This window comes from Chionomys nivalis, chromosome Y, assembly GCF_950005125.1.
Source record: "Chionomys nivalis chromosome Y, mChiNiv1.1, whole genome shotgun sequence".
NCBI classification, from domain to species: Eukaryota; Metazoa; Chordata; class Mammalia; order Rodentia; family Cricetidae; genus Chionomys; species Chionomys nivalis.
In genome coordinates, this window is record NC_080113.1 from 5,453,134 (window position 1) to 5,471,484 (window position 18,351).

An 18,351-nucleotide genomic window follows, 5' to 3' on the forward strand; every position below is an offset into this window, starting at 1 on the left:
AAAACCGAAAAGCATGCCTTCAGCTTTTCACCAACACCGTTTTAAGTGTTTCATGGCAGGACCTCTTAAATGAGCTGCAAGGTTTCACAGCTGAAGCTGAGTCAGGAAGCCTCTCTTAGATGAGAGTACTTGCTTGCATCTAGCAAGCAGAGCAGACCCAAGAAATTGCTGCTAACAAGAAAAAACGCTTTACTCTATTCTTTCCCAAGCTTTCTCAGGCTTTCTGTGGATGCAGTTATCCACGTGGGCACCATCTGTAGTAGGGGCTGCGGACCTCTTCCCACAGCCCGGCTCCCGCATGGTTAGCTTTATACCCGAAATAACAACACACGCATTGTATTCTTTTAAACACTGCTTGGCCCATTTCTGTTCATGTATGTAGCACCCCAAGATGCGCTTACCAGGAAGATTCTAGCCTACGTCCATCCTGGGTCAGAGCTTCATCGCGTCTGCTCTGGAGAGGAGAGCATGGCGTCTGCTCCAGAGAGCAGAGCTGTCGAGTCTGAGCTCACTTCCTCTTCCTCCCAGCATTCTATCCTGTTTACTCCACCCACCTAAGGGGTAGCCTATCAAATGGGCCAAGGCAGTTTGTTTATTGACAAATGACCTTCCTCCATCACACATTTGTGTTTTCCTGCTTCCTGTCCCACAAGAAGCGCTTAGTATCCTTGCTGCCTGCACCTGGGCTGAGTCATGTCAGACTTCTCTTGAGGGCTGTAACTACAAGTTACAAGTGAGAAATTTTATAGCTATGCAAAGAGCAACCTGTGGATTCGAGTCCAGTTGTTTCTGACATTGGGTCATGTTGAGTATAGTGTGTTGATAAGCCATACCTGTGAAGGTGGTGTAATAATGGCTTGTAATTTAGAGAGGATTAATGTGCACTTTTTAGTATTTCATCGACTTATTACTATATGAATCAGCAAGTTTAACTTGCTGTGTGTATGGCTCATTGCCAGTATCCAAGAATGTGAACCTAGGCTTCTTGGACTGAGGTCTGCCTGAGAATTCCTTCTCCTTCAGCCCTCCTCATACCTTCTCACTGTCCTAGTTTACAAACTCTGGAGCCCTCTTTTGGGCGGGGCCAAAAATGCTGTCCACACCAACTCACCTTTGACACAAACAGTGTAAGTGTCCTTAGGGTCTTCCTTCAAATGCTCTCCAAAGGATCTTCTGGTACACTATCATGGCTGCTCACAGACAACAGGGCGGGCTTGCTGTGTGCAGGTTCAGTGAACTGAAGGAACTCCTGTGCAGTTGCACTAACCCCTTTGTCCCCTGACCCTCAGCTTCAAAGCAGGCTGAGTTGGGGGATCCGATGACCCCACAGAAGGGAAGGGGTTAAAGACCCATGTGGTCATAAAAAGAGAGATATACAGTAAACACTTATTCAAAGCATAAAAAAAACCTCTAAATGGTTTACAATGTGTTAAAAATATATACATGCTAAAGATTAAAGTTCTCAGAGTTAAAAAAAGAAAAGAAATAGAGTAGCCTGAGAGGCAGAGACAGACGGATCTCTGTGAATTCAAGGTTTTACAGAGGGAATTCCAGGACAAAGATATATAGAGAACCTGTCTCAAAAAGCCAAAAGTTAAAAGTAAAAATAAAAGAAATAGAGGTTAAAATAAAATCATGTAAAGATGGAAAATACACAGAGAATCTTGATACCGTATGTTATTATGCTCTCTTTGAATTGTTTGAATGCTGAGGAAGGAGCAACAGCTGCTAAAAGATATTTGCTTATAAATTCTACAGAATTAATTTCATAATAGGTATTTTGAAAAAACCTTGGCTTCAAAATTGAAGTCAAAGGTATGTTACTTTGGAGAAGAGATTTTGCTTTTGTTTCCACAGAAAATGAGAGGCTATGAATTTCTTCAGAGTTAAGAAAAATCAGCTTTGATCAAGGAAGATCACCTAAGAAATCTCTGGCAGGAATAGATGGCCCAGATGTCTGAGTTCTTTATCCAGAACAGATTCAAGACTGCTGCCTGAGATGATCAAGACTCACAGGATACTTCAGTGAGGACTTGATCATAACACTAAATTTTCTTTAGGTCCCCATAAGATTAACAGTGCCCCCAACCAGCTGGAAGTGGCCTGGAATACTACGACCACATTCCCAAAAAATGGACTATGGATATTTTCCTTTTTAAAAAAAAAAAGAAGAGGGGGAAGTGATGCAGGAAAATTGTCTGTATTCTGTCTTTCATGTTATAAATAAATGCTGATTGGCCAAGCAGGAAATACAGGTGGGAAAACCAGACAGGAAGCAGAAATGATGTAATGAGAACAGGAGAATTCTGGGAAGGAAGAAATTGAATCCTCCCACTCCTGCCCAGACCACCAAAGCAACAGGATGTGATCTGCTCCACTGAAAAAAGGTACTGAGCCACATGGCTAACATAGATCAGAAAAATGGGTTAATCAAGAAGTGAGAGTTAGCCAGTGAGAGGCTAGAGCTAATGGGTCAATCAGCTTATAATTTATGGAGACTTATGTGTGATTTTCTTTGGGGCTAAACAGTTGTGGGGTACCTGGTAGGAGGACAAAACCCCCCAAAACAAACAAGCCAGGCCCACTCATGTTACATATTCTGTATGTTTTGTGTTTTGATTATCATAAGGCGAGGGGATATTCTTTGATCCAGTCTATTCAATGTTCTGTATACTTCTTGTGACTTCATAGGAATATCCTTCTTTAGGTTGTGAAAGTTTTTTTCTATAAGTTTGACGAATATATTTTCTGAGCCTTTGAGCTGTAATTCTTCTCTTTCTTGTACCTCTATTATTCTTAGGTCTTTTTATGGTGTCCCAGATTTCCTGCATGATTTATGATGAGAATTTGTTGAATTTGCTGTTTTCTTTGATCAGTGTTTTTTTCTCTATAGTATCTTCAGCATCTGAGATTCCTTCTTCTATCTTTTATTTCCTGTTGGTTATGCTTGTCTCTGTAGTCTCTGTTCATTTACCCAGATTTTTCTTATGCAGATGTCCCTCTGTTTGTGTTTTCTTTATTGCCTCCATTTTAGTTTTCAAGTCTTGAACTGTTTCTGTTACCTGTTTGTTTTTTCTTGGTTTCCTAGGGTATCTTTGAGGGATTTATTCATTTCTTCGAACTTTTTGTTATTCTTCTCATCCATTTCTTTAAGGAAGTTTTTCACATCATGTTTAAGGGACTCTACCACTTTCATAATGTCTATTTCTTCAATGTCTTCTGGATTAGGGTGTTCAAGTCTTCCTGTTGTGTGTTTGCTTGATTCTGTTGTTATTATGTTCTTTTTCAGATTGTTGGACAAAATCTTGAATTGGTGCCTGCCCATGTCTTACTTCAAATGCTCTTAGATAAATCTTCTGGTACAGGATCATGGCCACTTGCTAGCCAGGGACCCTACAGACAACAGGGTAGGCTTGCTGTTTGCTGGTTCAGTGAACCAAAGGAACTCCTGCACAGTTGCACTAACCTGATGGAGGAGGGTCTTATGTCTATTGGTTAATAAATAAACTGCCTTGATCCTTTTGATAGGACAGTAGCTTAGATAGACAGAGTAGTCAGAACAGAATGCTGGGAGAAAGAAGCCAAGTCAGGCATTTGCCATGATTCTCCCACTCCAGACAGACGCAGGTTAAGATCTTTCCTGGTAAGCCAGCTCGTGGTGCTACACAGAATATTAGAAATGTGTTAGATCAATATGTAAGAGCTAGCCAGTAAGAGGCTAGTGCTAATGGGCCAAGCAGTGTTTAAAAGAATACAGTTTCCATGTAATTATTTTGGGACATAAGCTAGCCAGGCGGCCAGGAACTGGGGTGGCAGGGAAGCGGCTTGCCACTCCACACTACAGAGTGGCGCCCAACGTGATTAACTAACTCCATGTAAAACCTGAGAGAGCTTAATTTTAAACACAGAGTTTACCACAGCTTTTTGCTGTTTGCTAGAGTGTGCTGCAGAGAAAATTTCCTGACTCAGCCTCAGCAGGAAAAAAGCTGAGCACTTTAAAACGTGGCATCCTGGGGCTGTGCTGCCAGTGTGAACTCTGGCTTTAAAGCATTTCAATGGCTTTTATGGACTGGATGTTTGTGTTCTGCTCAGGATCGGGAGGAAAGTAGCTGAGACCTTGGCTCAGCTCTTCCTGCCTGGCCAGATGGCGAAATCAGACTTGGTCAGGCGGGAGAGCATGGCAGATTCCCACCACCACACACAGAGATGTTTTCAGACTGCATAGAGCTCTGTGTGTCAGATTAGGCTGTAACTTGGATGCTGCATGCTCAGTCTCAGAGTTAAAGTGCTGAATGTGGCTCCTACCTGGCGGCCCCAGAGCTAGTAGTAAATGGTACATCCTCCATTTTGAAATTGGAGAGAAGTGGAGCCAACATCCAGAGCAGCCCTTCACCCTGCAGCTTAGAGGCGCAACCAATTCAGTCACAAGTGGCTCCGCCATGTTGGACTGGGTGGGGCAAGCCTGCAGTACCTGTTTTTGACCTAGGAATGTCACAGCTTAGATTCGTAAGTGTTTATTTATTAAAAGACGCAAAACAAAGTGCTCCTGGATAGTAAAAAATTACAGATTCACAATAAAACAGATTTCAGACATAGAAGACCTATAAATGGATCACAGTGTTGGATGAATGTATGTAGGCTTGACAGAGAGAAGAAAAAGAATATAGAGAATAAAGTTAATGGTTTAAAAAAACGAGGGTAAAATTTTTAAAGAGACAGAGTACGGATAGTTATAGATTAAGAGAAATAAAGAAAAATAAACCATGTAAAAATGGAAAATTCCCAGAGAGTCTGGATTCTTTGTATTGTTGTGTTTTCTTTAAAAATTTTGACTGTAAGCGAGCTAAGTACAGAGAGACATTTGGTTTAGCCAAGCTAAACCAAAGTGGATATAAGGGTATTATGATTTCAGAATTTGGGTCTAAGGATATGATGCTTTGGAGAGGGTCTTTGATGGAGGAAGGTCATTGATTAATTAATAAAGAAACTGCTTGGCCTTGATAGGTTAGAACATAGGTGGGTGGAGTGAACAGAACAGAATGCTGTGAGGAAGAGGAAGTGAGCTCAGACGGCATTTTCTCTCCTCTCTGGGGCAGATGTAATGAAGCTCCGACCCAGGATGGACGTAGGCTAGAATCTTCCCGGTAAGTGCACCTCGGTGCTACACACATTAATAGAAATGGGCCAGGCAGTGTTTAAATGAATACAGTTTGTGTGTTGTTATTTTGGGGCATAAGCTAGCCAGGCGGCTGGGAGCAGGGCGGCAGGAATGCAGCCCACAGCTCCTACTACAGGTTTTCTTTTGTTTTCACAGAGGATGAGACCCTGTCGATTTTTTCTATTCCAATATGGTATGATAGACCACGCCCTCCTGAAAGGTTGCTGTGAATACCCTCAAAAAATTACTTCACTCAACTGCCGACTAAGATGAACCTGGCACACAGGTTACACCATGAAAGACCTAATTAACAACTCCCCCATTCAGCAGAAAGCAGTTTGGAGAGAAATAACTGCGCCCATATTCCCAAATATTGTTTATAAATGTTCTTATACACTTAAAGGGGGATATGATATAGATATGAATAAATTGCATTGGTATGGATTTTAAGGTCAATTTTGTTATATGCATATGCATATTTCTAATCTTGATTAAGGTATTGTGATTGTGTAGTTCATTTAAAAATGTAATGTATAATTAGGAAATATAGGTTGCTAATGGATAATCATCAATAATAGTCAAGCTTGTAGTCATGTTAGTTAGATATTCTAGATATATAGAGATATATTTCAGTTAAATAGGCATTCTTCATATCTTTCAAAGGCTACAGAATATGGCTTTTTTTGTTGTTTTTTTTCGAGACAGGGTTTCTCTGTGGCTTTGGAGCCTGTCCTGGAACTAGCTCTTGTAGACCAGGCTGGCCTCGAACTCACAGAGATCCACCTGCCTCTGCCTCCCGAGTGCTGGGATTAAAGGCGTGCGCCACCACCGCCCAGCAGAATACGGCATTTTAAATGTTTTAATAACTTATGGCTTTTCATGACAATGAGACACGTCCTCTCCTGGTAGCACAAGCTACTTCAAGAGGAAGATGGGCATCGAAGAGGCTCCTTAGGGAGTTGGTTAGTCATTTGGACAAGAAATTGCTCTTGCCTGGACTGTTGCATAAACTGGACACAGAACCCACAGAGAGAGGACTGCTCAACTTGCCTAAAAGTGAGATGTTCTTTTGGGGTTCCTGATTCATGAAAAAGTCTATGAGAAATTCTGCAGGATACAGCAGAAAGTAATTAAACTGTCTTTGCATTTTCCTGCTTCATGGAAATGTCTGCTGGACACTATGGGCCTGAAGGCCGAAGACGGATGTCCCAATGGTACAAAAGAACTTTGGGTGACTGTCCAGGCAGCGAGATGTCTCTGTCATTTCTAGAGTTTTGGAAGTTGTTTGCTTAGGTAATAATATATCCTTCTGGAGTCTTTGATGGAGTTGAAGGATAAATAGATATAGTTTTCCTTAGTTACGATAAAGTAGATATAAATATTGTAACTATAATTCTTGCTTGATAACTATTTTGCTATATGTAATTATACTATTTTAAAATGAAAGCATTCTTTTTTGTTTAAACAGAATAAGGGGAAATGATGGAGGAGGGTCATATGTCTATTGGTTAATAAAGACACTGCCTTGGCCCTTTTGATAGGACAGCAGCTTAGATAGGCGGAGTAGACAGAATAGAATGCTGGGAGAAAGAAACCGAGTCAGGCAGTTGCCATGATTCTCCCACTCCAGACAGATGCAGGTTAAGATCTTCCTGGTAAGCCAGCTCATGGTGCTACACAGAATATTAGAAATGGGTTAGATCAGTATGTAAGAGCTAGCCAGTAAGAGATTACAACTAATGGACCAAGCAGTGTTTAAAATAATACAGTTTCTGTGTAATTATTTTGGGTAAAGTTAGCCGGGTGGCGGGAAGCAGCCCCGTCGCTACCACTACTACACTCACCCCTTTGTCCCCTGACCTTCAGTTTCAAAGCAGGCTGAGTTGGGGGATCCTATGACCCTGCAGAAGGGTAGGGGTGCCTGGAAGCAAGCTGTGATGGGTTAACAAGAGAAAGGCAGTAGCCAGGGAGAGAAGCCCCTGCTGAATTACTAGAAAGTTTAGGGGGTTGGATGGTGCTTTTTCTCCCTTTCCGGGGTGTCTGCTGGCCAGTTGGGTACATACACACTTCTCTGATAGATCTTCTGGTACAAGATCAGGGCCATTTACTGGCCAGGTAACCCAGAGATGAAAGGGCGGGCTTGTTGTGAGCAGGTCCAGTGAAACAAAGAAACTCCTGCGCAGTTATTCTCACCAGTTTTTCCCCAGACCCTCAGCTCAAAGCAGGCTGAGTTGGGGGATCCTATGACCCTGCAGAAGGTAAGGGGTGCATGGGAGCAAGCTGGGAGTAGCTGGGGAGAGAAGCCCTGCCAAATGACCAGAAAGTTTAGGGGGTTGAAGGGTGCCTGTGCTCCCTTTCTTGTATGTCTGCCAGCTGGTAGGGTACACACTCACTTCTCAGATGGATCTTCTGGTACAGGATCAGGGCCGCTTGCTGGCTAGGGACCTCATAGACTAAGGGTGGTCTTGCTGTGTGCAGGCTCAGTGAAATAAAGGAACTCTTCTCTGATGGATCTTCTGGTATAGCTAGAATAGGGTTTTATAGTATCAAAGGTGGGGGTTAGGGGTTTCTGTGGTTTTAAAACCCCTGACTGGCTGACATTTGTCTAGGGTTGTCCTGTTGTGTTCTGGCAGGTATTCCTATCAATAGCAGTTGGAATGCCAGGCATTTTTTTGAATGGTTTATTTTTGGGTGATGGTTGTGTAATATCAGTTTATGGTTCCTCCTGCAACCAGGCATTGCCTCAGAGTAAACTACTGAGGCTCAAGCCTCTTATTAAATTTATCTAGGGCCTAGTTCTACTCTGACAGGAAATAAATAACTTCCTTTGGGTGACTTGTCGATACATAGCTTATCATGACTGACCCCACAATTAGAATATATTATGTGAAAAAAGTTAATACAATTCATACTTGGAACACATGCTAGCAGATAAAAATGCACATACAACCACACACACTCATTAAAACACAAATATACAGTACAAAATGCATACACATTCACATTACACCACACACACATATTAACATATGCACACACAACTGCATAAACTATACATGCACTTTCATGAATCATACACATATACTATATACACTTTTAGCATATACATACATATGCTATGCATGCACACACATAGGTATATCCATGCTCATAACAAAAAAAGAAAAGGAAAGAAAAAAAAAGGAAGCAGAGAGCTTTCTCTCCCTTCTCACTAAAGATCAATATTTAATCTTTTCTGCTTGAGGTATCTGCCCCAGCTAGTCAGGTGATTGTACCTGTGATGTGGTAATCCATGCTGACTATCTTCTTTTTTATTATTTTTACAAAGATATTTTCAACGAGGTCAGATTTTTGTCCTGTATAGAAAGTAATTCATCAGTGTTGTGTTGCATTCATAAACCAAGCAGAAAGAAATGCCTCTTTTTAGAAAATGTTTACATGCATCACACACACACACACACACATTATATAATAAATTATACCTGAGTGACTGCAAGTATTCTGTGTGTGGTGGTCAGATGACAATTTGTGAGAATCCCCTTTCCACTTATGTGATCTGAAGATCAAATACAGATTGACAGACTTAGTGGCAAGACTTTACCCCTGATCCTTTCTCCCCTTCTTTTTAAATACCCCTTAATGGTATTGCAATTTGGTACCTCTATGTTGCCATCACCTATTCTCATAGGTTTGTCAAGACCTGTTTTACCTGTGGGAAACAAATGTCTGTGAACAACTGCAGAAAAAAGGTCAGTCACTTTTATTCTTCCTTGTCTAATTAGTATTTGTGTGTGTGTATGTGTGTGTGTTATGATTCTAGTAACACAGTGGTGGTGAGCACTTCCAGGTTCCAGGGTCACACATGTGCAGACAAGCACTCAAGCAAAATACTTAGCCTCACTATGGACCTTAAAATGCTCTGCATGACCTATATGCAGCATGGTTGCATACCCTATGTATGACACAGCCATGTAATCCCTTGCAAGCATGCATGAGCTCTGTCATCTGCATATGATGTAGCTACATCAATCCTCCTACTTGCATTAGGCAGCCTTTAAAAGCTGGACATGCCATCTTCAAGCTCTTTTTCTCCACACAGACATTCCCAGGTCAGAACATGTCTCTCCTCTAATAAGGTCTTAGGTGGGTTTGTTGTTTACTTCATTGTCAGTAGCACCAGGTAATTTCATTAGTATCAGGTCAGTTCATCTCCTTTCTCTTGGATGTGGGAGACCTACTCAGTATTGAGGGAATTCTGGGGGCCTACTGTTGAAGGAGAGAGGGCCTGCTTTTTGTCTCAGTTGCCTGGCTAGCTTACACAGAAATTGTATTATTTAAATCACTGCCTGGTCCATTATCTCTAGCCTGTTATTGGCTAACTCTCACATCTTGATTTAACCCATTTCTAATAATCTGTATATCACCACGATGTCATGGCTTACCAGGAAAGATTCAGCATGTCTGACCTGGCAGTTCCATGGAGGTTCTCTCACTCTGCTCTCTTCCTCCCAGAATTCAGATCTGTCTTCTCTGCCTACCTAAATTATGCCCTATCAGGTCAAGTAGTTTCTTTATTGATTAACCAATGAAAGCAACACATAAACAGAAGGACCTCCTACACCATTTCTCGTTTTCTGTTTAAAAAGGAAAGGAAGGCTTTAACTTTAACATAGTAAAATTACATATTACAAAACAGTTATCAAGCAAGAATTACTTTATATCTACTTTATCTTTTATCATAACTAAGGAAAAGTGTAACTAAAACTATCTATCTATTCTTTAACTCCCTCAAAGACTCCCGAAGGATATAATATTACCCATGTAAACTTGAAGTACATTGTAAGCAACTTTCAAAACTCTAGAAATGACAGAGACATCTCACTGCCTGGACAGTCACCCAAAGTTCTTCTGAACTGTTGGGGCACCCATTTTCAGCTAACAGGCCCATAGTATCCAGCAGACTTTTTCACAAAGCAGGAAATTTCGAAGACAGTTCAGTCACTTTCTTCTGTATCCTGCAGAATGTCTCACAAACACTTTCATGACCAGGAACCCTGAAGGATCGTCTCACGTTTAGGCAAGTTCAACACTCATCTTTCTGTGGGTTCTGCATGTCCAGTGAACCAGTCAAGGCAAGAGCAGTTTCTTACCCAAATGGCTAGCAAACTCCATGAAGAGCCCCTCCTATGCCAATCTTCCTCTTGAAGTAGCTGGTGCTGCCAGGACCAGATGTGTCCTATTGTCATGAAAAGACCTAAGTTATTAAAACCTTTTGAATGCATATTCTGTAGTTTTTGAAAGATAAGAATACTAATCTAACTGAAACATATCTCAGTTTTAGGAGGTCCCATTTATTCAATATTGCCTTTATTGTCTGTGCTAATGAGGTCATATGTAGGAAGTGGTCTCCTGTGCCCATATGTTGTAGAGTACTTCCTACTTTCTCTTCTATCAGGTTCAGTGTGTTCGAATTAATATTGAGGTCTTTGATCCATTTGGACTTGAATTTTGTGCATGGTGATAGATATGGATCTATTTTCATTCTTCTAAAGGTTGACATCCAGTTCTGCCAGCACCATTTGTTGAAGATGCTTTCTTTCTCCCATTGTATACTTTTAGCTCCTTTATCAAAAATCAGGTGTTCATAGGTTTGTGGGTAAATATCCGGTTCTTCTATTCGATTCCACTGGTCGACGTCTTAGTTTTTATGCCAATATCAAGCTGTTTTCAACACTGTAGCTCTGTAATAGAGTTTGAAGTCAGGGGTAGTAATGCCTCCAGAAGTTCCTTTATTGTATAAGATTGTTTTGGCTATCCTGGGTTTTTTGTTTTTCTATATAAAGTTGATTATTGTTCTCTCAAGATCTGTGAATAATTTTGTTGGAATTTTAATGGGGATTGCATTGAATCTATAGATTGCTTTTGGTAGAATTGCCATTTTTACTATATTGATCCTCCCAATCCAAGAGCAAAGGAGATCCTTCCATTTTCTGGTGTCCTTTTCAATTTTTCTTCAAAGACTTAAAGTTCTTGTCAAATAGTTCTTTTACTTCCTTGGTTAGAGTTAACCCAAGATACTTTATGCTATTTGTGGATATCATAAAAGGTGAAGTTTCTCTGAATTCCTCTCTGCTTCTCTATCCTTTGTGTATAGGAGGGCTACTGATTTTTTGGAGTAGATCTTGTAACCTGCCACATCACTGAAGTTATTTATCAGCTGTAGAAGTTCTTGGGTAGAGTTTTTTGGGTCACTAATGTACACTCTCATATCATCTGCAAATAATGAAAGTTTGACTTCTTCCTTTCTGATTCAAATCCTCTTGATCTCCTTATCTTGTCTTATTGCTATTGCTAGAACTTCAAGAACTATGTTGAGGAGATATGGTGAGAGTGGACAGCCTTGTCTTGTTCCTGATTTTAGTGGAATGGCTTTGAGTTTCTCTCCATTTAATTTGATATTAGCTGTTGGCTTGCTAGTATTATTATATTTAGGTATGATCCCTGTATCCTTAACCTCTCCAAAACCTTAGTCATAAAGTGGTGTTGAATTTTGTCAAATGCTTTTTCCACATCTAATGAAATTATCATATGTTTTTTTTTCCTTCCATATATTTATGTGATGGATTACATTGATAATTTTTTTTTTTTGGTTTTTCAAGACAGGGTTTCTCTGTGGTTTTTTGGAGCCTTTCCTGGAGCTAGCTCTTGTAGACCAGGCTGGTCTCGAACTCACAAAGAGCCACCTGCCTCTGCCTCACAAGTGCTGAGATTAAAGGCGTGCGCCACCACCGCCCGGCCACATTGATAAATTTTTGTATGTTGACCCAGCCCTGCCTCTCTGGGATGAAGCCTAGTTGATTGTAATGGACAATTTTTTGATGTGTTCTTGGATTCTGTTTGCCAGAATTTTATTGAGAATTTTTGCATCGATGTTCATGAGTGAGACTGGTCTGTAATTCTCTTTCTTGGTTGGGTCATTGTGTGGTTTTGGAATCAGGGTAACTGTAGCTCCATAAAAAGTGTTTGGCAATGATTCTTCTGATTCTATTATATGAAATACATTAAGGAATATAGGTATCAGCTCTTCTTGGAAGTTCTGATAAAATTCAGCATTAAAACCATCAGGTCCTGGGCTTTTTTTTTTTTTTTTTTTTTTTTTTGGTTGGGAGGTTTTTTTTATGACGGCTCCTATTTCCTCACGAGTTATAGTTCTATTTAAATTGTTCTTCTGGTCTTGATTGAATTTTGATAAACGGTACTTATCTAAAAACAAGTCCATTTCTTTTACATTTCCAACTTTGTGGCATATAAGCTTTTGTAGTAAGATCTAATGATTCTCTGAATTTCCTCAGTGTCTGTTGTTATGTCCCCCTTTTCATTTCTGATCTTGTTAATTTGCATGTTCTCTCTCTGCCTTCTGATTAGTTTGGATAAAGGTTTGTCAATCTTGTTGATTTTCTCAAAGACCCAGCTCTTTGTTTCATTGATTCTTTGGATTGTTTTCTGTGTTTCTATTTTGTTGATTTCAGCCCTCAGTTTGATTATTTCCAGTCTTCTACTCCTCCTCAGTGAGTCTGCTTCTTTTTTTTTCTGGATCTTTTAGCTGTGCTGTTAAGTCTCCAGTGTGATCTTTCTCCATTTTTTTTTTTATTATTGGCACTTAGAGCTATGAACTTTCCTCTTAGCACTGCTTTCATAGTGTCCCATATGTTTGGGTATGTTGTGTCTTCATTTTCATTGAAATCAAGGAAGACTTTAATTTCTTTTTTTATTTCTTCCCTGACCCAGTGGTGGTTCAGTAGTTGACTGATCAGTATTCAAGAATTTGTAGGCTTTCTGGGGGTCATTTATTTATTGTTGAATTCTAACTTTATTCCATGGTGATCCGAGAAGACACAGGTTGTTAGTAAAATTGTTTTGTATCTGTGGAAGTTTGCTTTATTACCAAGAATGTGATCAATTTTCAAGAAGATTCTATAAGATGCTGAGAAGAAGGTATATTTTTTCTATTTGGGTGTAATGTTCTATAGATGTCTGTTAAGTCCATTTGATTCATTACCTCCATTAATTCTCTTATTTCTCTATTAGGTTTCTGTCTGCTTGACCTGTCTATTGGTAAGGGAGGAGTGTTAAAGTCTCCTACTATTAGTGTGTGGGGTTTGATGTCTGCCTTGAGTTCCAATAATGTTTCCTTTACATAAGTGGGTGTTTTTATATTAGGGGCATAGATATTCAGGATTGATACCTCATCCTTTGGATTGTTCCTGTTATGAGTAAAAAGTGTCTATCTCCATCTCTTCTGAATGATTTTAGTTTGACATCAATTTTGTTAGAAATTAGAATGGCCACACACACTTGTTTCTTAGGTCCATTTGATTGAAAGGCGTTTTCTTAACCCTTTACTCTGAGTAGATGTGTGTCTTTGCAGGTGAGGTGTGTTTCTTGTAAACAGCAGAATGTTGGATCCTGTTTTTGTATCCAATCTCTTAACCTGTACCTTTTTTTTGGTGAATTGAGTCCATAGATATTAAGTGATATTAATGACCAGTGGTTGTTAACTCCGGTTATTTATTTATTTATTTTTGGTAGTAGAGTTTGTGTGTTTCCCTTCTTCAATATGTACTAATTAAGAGTTGTTAGATGTCTGAGTTATTGTGGGCAATGATGGATTCCTTGATTTGTGATTTTCCTTCTATTACTTTCTGTAAGGCTGAATTTGTGGCTACATATTATTTAAATATGTTTTTATCCTGGAATATCTAGTTTTCTCCATTTATAGTGAATGAAAGCTTGGCTGGGTAAAGTAATCTGGGCTTGCATCCATGGTCTCTTAGTTTCTGCAGTACATCTATCCAGGACCTTCTGGCTTTCATGGTTTCCATAGAGAAGTCAGGTGTAAGACTGATCGGTTTTCCAATATAAGTTACTTGAACTTTTTCCTTTGCAGCTCTTCATATACTTTCTTTATTCTTTATATTTTGTGTTTTGATTATTATATGGCAAGGGGATTTTTTTTTATCCAGTCTATTCGGCGTTGTATGCTTCTTGAACCTTTGTATGAATATCCTTTTTTAGGTTGTGAAAGTTTTCTTCTATAATTTTGGTGAATATATTATCTGAGCCTTTGAGTTGTACTTCTTTTTTTTTAGGGTTGCAATGAACTTTAATGATGGTATTCAAGAGAGTAGGGTTCCCTCCGGCTGTTCTGGGGGTCTGGGATGGAAACTTTGAGGGAGATGCTCAGTGTCAAGGGTTGAGTTAGGACAGGGACTGCTCAATAGCCGAGGGACTCTCTCTTGCCGTGTCCTTGCTGGGATGGGTGGTCCAGGGCAGGCTTCTTACTCCTTGGAGGCCATGTAGGCCATGTAGGCCATGAGGTCCAGCACTCTGTTGCTGTAGCCGAATTCATTGCCGTACCTGGAAATGAGCTTTACAAAGTTGTCATTGAGAATGCCAGCCCCAACATTGAAGGTAGAAGAGTGGGAGTCACTGTTAAAGTCAGAGGGGACAACCTGGTCCTTGGTGTAGCCCAGGATGCCCTTTAATGGGCCCCCAGATGCCTGCTTCACCACCTTCTTGATGTCGTCATACTTGGCAGCTTTCTCCAGGCATCATGTCAGATCCACAACGGACACATTGGGGGTAGGAACACGGAAGGCCATGCCTGTGAGCTTCCCGTTCAACTCTGGAATGACTTTGCCCACAGCCTTGGCAGCGCCAGTGGATGCAGGGATGATGCTCTAGGCAGCACCACGGCCATCTCGCCACATCTTGCTAGAGGGGCCATCTACAGTCTTCTGGGTGGCCGTGAAGGCATGGACTGTGGTCATGAGTCCCTCCACAATGCCAAAGTTGTCATGGATGACCTTGGCCATGGGAGCTAAGCAGTTGGTGGTACAAGAAGCATTGCTGACAATCTTGAGGGAACTGTCATACATGTCATAGTTCACACCCATCACAAACATGGGGGCATTCTCAGAAGGGGCGGAGTTGATTACCTGTTTGGCCCCACCCATCATGTGGGCCCCAGATTTCTCCATGATGGTGAAGACACCAGTCGACTCCACAACATACTCGGTGCTGGAATCCCCCAATTTGATGTTGGCAGGATCTTGTTCCTGGAAGATGGTGCTGGCCTTCCTTTTGATGACAAGCTTCCCATTCTCAGTCTTAACTGTGCCTTTGAACTTGCCATGGGTGGAGTCATACTGGAACATGTAGACCACGTAGTTGAGGTCAATGAAAGGGTCATTGATGGCAACAACGTCCACTTTGCCAGAAGTGAAGGCAGCCCTGGTAAACAGGTGTCCATACGGACAAATCCATTCCCTCCAACCTTCACCATCGTGTCTCTGGAACGAGGCTGGTACTGCATGAAGGGTAGTGGCTGTCTCCAGAACAGGGAGGAGCAGAGAGCCGAGCTGTACTTCTTCTCCTTCTTCTATCCCTATTATTCTTTTTAATTTTAATTTTTTTTTTATTGAAAAAAAAATTTTCCCACTTACTCCTCGCCTCCCCCTCCTCCCTCCCCTCTCCCCCTTCCCCCACTCCTCTTATCCTCCCTCTCCAGTACCAGGAGCAGTCAGGGTTCCCTGACCTGTGGAAAGTCCAAGGTCCTCCCCCCCTCCATCCAGGTCTAGGAAGGTGAACATCCAAACTGTCTAGGCTCCCACAAAGCCAGAACATCAAGTAGGATTAAAAACCCTGTGCCATTCTCCTTGGCCTCTCATCAACTCTCACTGTCCGCCATGTTCAGAGAGTCCGGTTTTATCCCATGCTTTTTAAGTTGCAGTACAGCTGGCCTTGGTGAGCTCCCAATAGATCGGCCCCACTGTCTCAGTGGGTGGGTGCACCCCTCATGGTTCTGACTCCCTTGTTCATGTTCTCCCTCCTTCTGCTCCTCATTAGAAACTTGGGAGCTCAGTCCACTGCTCCAGTGTGGGTCTCTGTCTCTATCTCCATCCATTGCTAGATGAAGGTTCTATGGTGATATGCAAGATATTCATCAGTATGGTTATATAATAGGTTCGTTTCAGGTTCCCTATCCTCAGGTGCCCCAAGGAACTAACTGGGGACATTGCCCTGGGCACCTGGTAGCCATTCCAAGTTCAAGTCTCTTGCTAAACCTTAGGTGGCTCCCTTAAATAAGATATGAGTTTCCCTGATCCCCTATCCAACCTTCCTATATCCCCAATCATCACGTTTCCCCAAGTCCCCATCATCCTCTCCTTCACACTTTTCTCTCCCCATCTCCCCTCACCCCTATCCCACCCCACCCCCAAGATTCCAATTTTTTGCCCGGCAATATTGTTTATTTCCCATAGCCAGGAGGATAACTATAAGCTTTTCCTTGGATTTACCCTCTTGTTTAGCTTCTTTAGGACCACAAATTATAGACTCAGTGGCCCCCTATCCATGGCTAGAAACCAATTATGAGTGAGTACATCCCATGATCTTCTTTTTGGGTCTGGGTTACCTCACTCAGGATAGTATTTACCATATCCATCCATTTGCATGCAAAATTCGAGAAGTCATTGTTTTTTACCGCAGAGTAGTATACTAATGTGTATATATTCCATACTTTCTTCATCCATTGTTTCATTGAAGGACATCTAGGTTGCTTGCAAGTTCTGGCTATTACAAATAATGCTGCTATGAACATAGTTGAACAAATGCTTTTGTCATATGATAGGGCATCTCTTGGGTATATTCCCAAGAGTGCTATTGCTGGGTCCAGGGGTAGGTTGATCCCAATTTTTCTGAGAAACCGCCACACTGATTTCCAAAGTGGTTGCAAAAGTTTGCAGTCCCACCAGCAATGGATGAGGGTCCCCCTTTCTCCACAACCTCTCCAGCAAAGACTATCCTTGGTGTTTTTGATTGTAGCCATTCTGACAGGTATAAGATGATATCTCAAAGATGTTTTGATTTGCATTTCTCTGATCGCTAAGGAGGTTGAGCATGACCTTAAGTATCTTTTGGCCATTTGAACTTCTTCTGTTGAGAATTCTCTGTTCAGCTCAGTGCCCCATCTTTTAATTGGGTTAATTAGCATTTTAAAGTCTAGTTTCTTGAGTTCTTTATATATTTTGGAGATCAGACCGTTGTCAGTTGCAGGGTTGGTGAAGATCTTCTCCCAGTCAGTAGGCTGCCTTTTTGTCTTAGTAACAGTGTCCTTTGCTTTACAGAAGCTTCTCAGTTTCAGGAGTTCCCATTTATTCAATGTTATCCTTAGTGTCTGTGCTGCTGAGGTTATATAGAGGAAGTGATCTCCTTTGCCCATATGTTGTAGGGTACTTCCCATTTTCTCTTCTATCAGGTTCAGTGTGTTCAGATTGATATTGAGGTCTTTGATCCATTTGAACTTCAGTTTTGTGCATGGTGATAGATATGGGTCTATTTTCATTCTTCTACAGGTTGACATCCAATTGTGCCAGCACCATTTGTTGAAGATGCTTTCTTTCCTCCATTGTATACTTTTAGCTCCTTTATCAAAAATCAGTTGTTCATAGGATTGTGGGTTAAAATCCAGGTCTTCTATATGATCCTGTTGGTCGACTTCTCTGTTTTTCTGCCAGTACCATGCTGTTTTCTTTACTGTAGCTCTGTAATAGAATTTGAAGTCAGTGATGGCAATGCCTCCAGAAGTTCCTTTATTGTATAAGATTGTTTTGGCTATCCTGGGTTTTTTGTTTTTTCATATAAAGTTGATTATTGTCCTCTCAAGATCTGTGAAGAATGTTGATGGGACCTTGATGGGGATTTCATTGAATTTATAAATTGCCTTTGGTAGAATTGCCATTTTTACTATGTTGATCCTCCCATCCAAGAGCAAGGGAGATTCTTCCATTTTCTGGTATCCTCTTCAATTTCTTTCTTCAATGGCTTAAAGTTCTTGTCAAGTAGTTCTTTCACTTCCTTGGTTAGAGTTACCCCAAGATATTTTATACTATTTGTGTCTATGGTGAAAGTTGATGATTCTCTTATTTCCCTCTCTGCTTCCTTATCCTTTGTGTATATGTGGGCGACTGATTTTTTGGAGTTGATCTTGTATTCTGCCAAATTACTAAATGTGTTTATCAGCTGGAGGAGTTCTTTGGTGGAGTTTTGGGGGTCGCTTATGTACACTATCATATCATCTGCAAATAATGCAAGTTTAACTTCTTCATTTCCAATTTTCATCCCCTTTATCC

The 18,351-nt window shown here is 41.0% G+C and overlaps 2 pseudogenes; one reads left to right on the plus strand and one right to left on the minus strand.

Annotated features, from left to right (window-relative positions):
* LOC130868812 (ubiquitin-like modifier-activating enzyme 1 Y) overlaps positions 1 to 18,351 on the plus strand; it is a 964,755-nt pseudogene that overhangs the window by 343,784 nt on the left and 602,620 nt on the right.
* Positions 14,497 to 15,503, minus strand: LOC130868841 (glyceraldehyde-3-phosphate dehydrogenase-like; annotated as a pseudogene).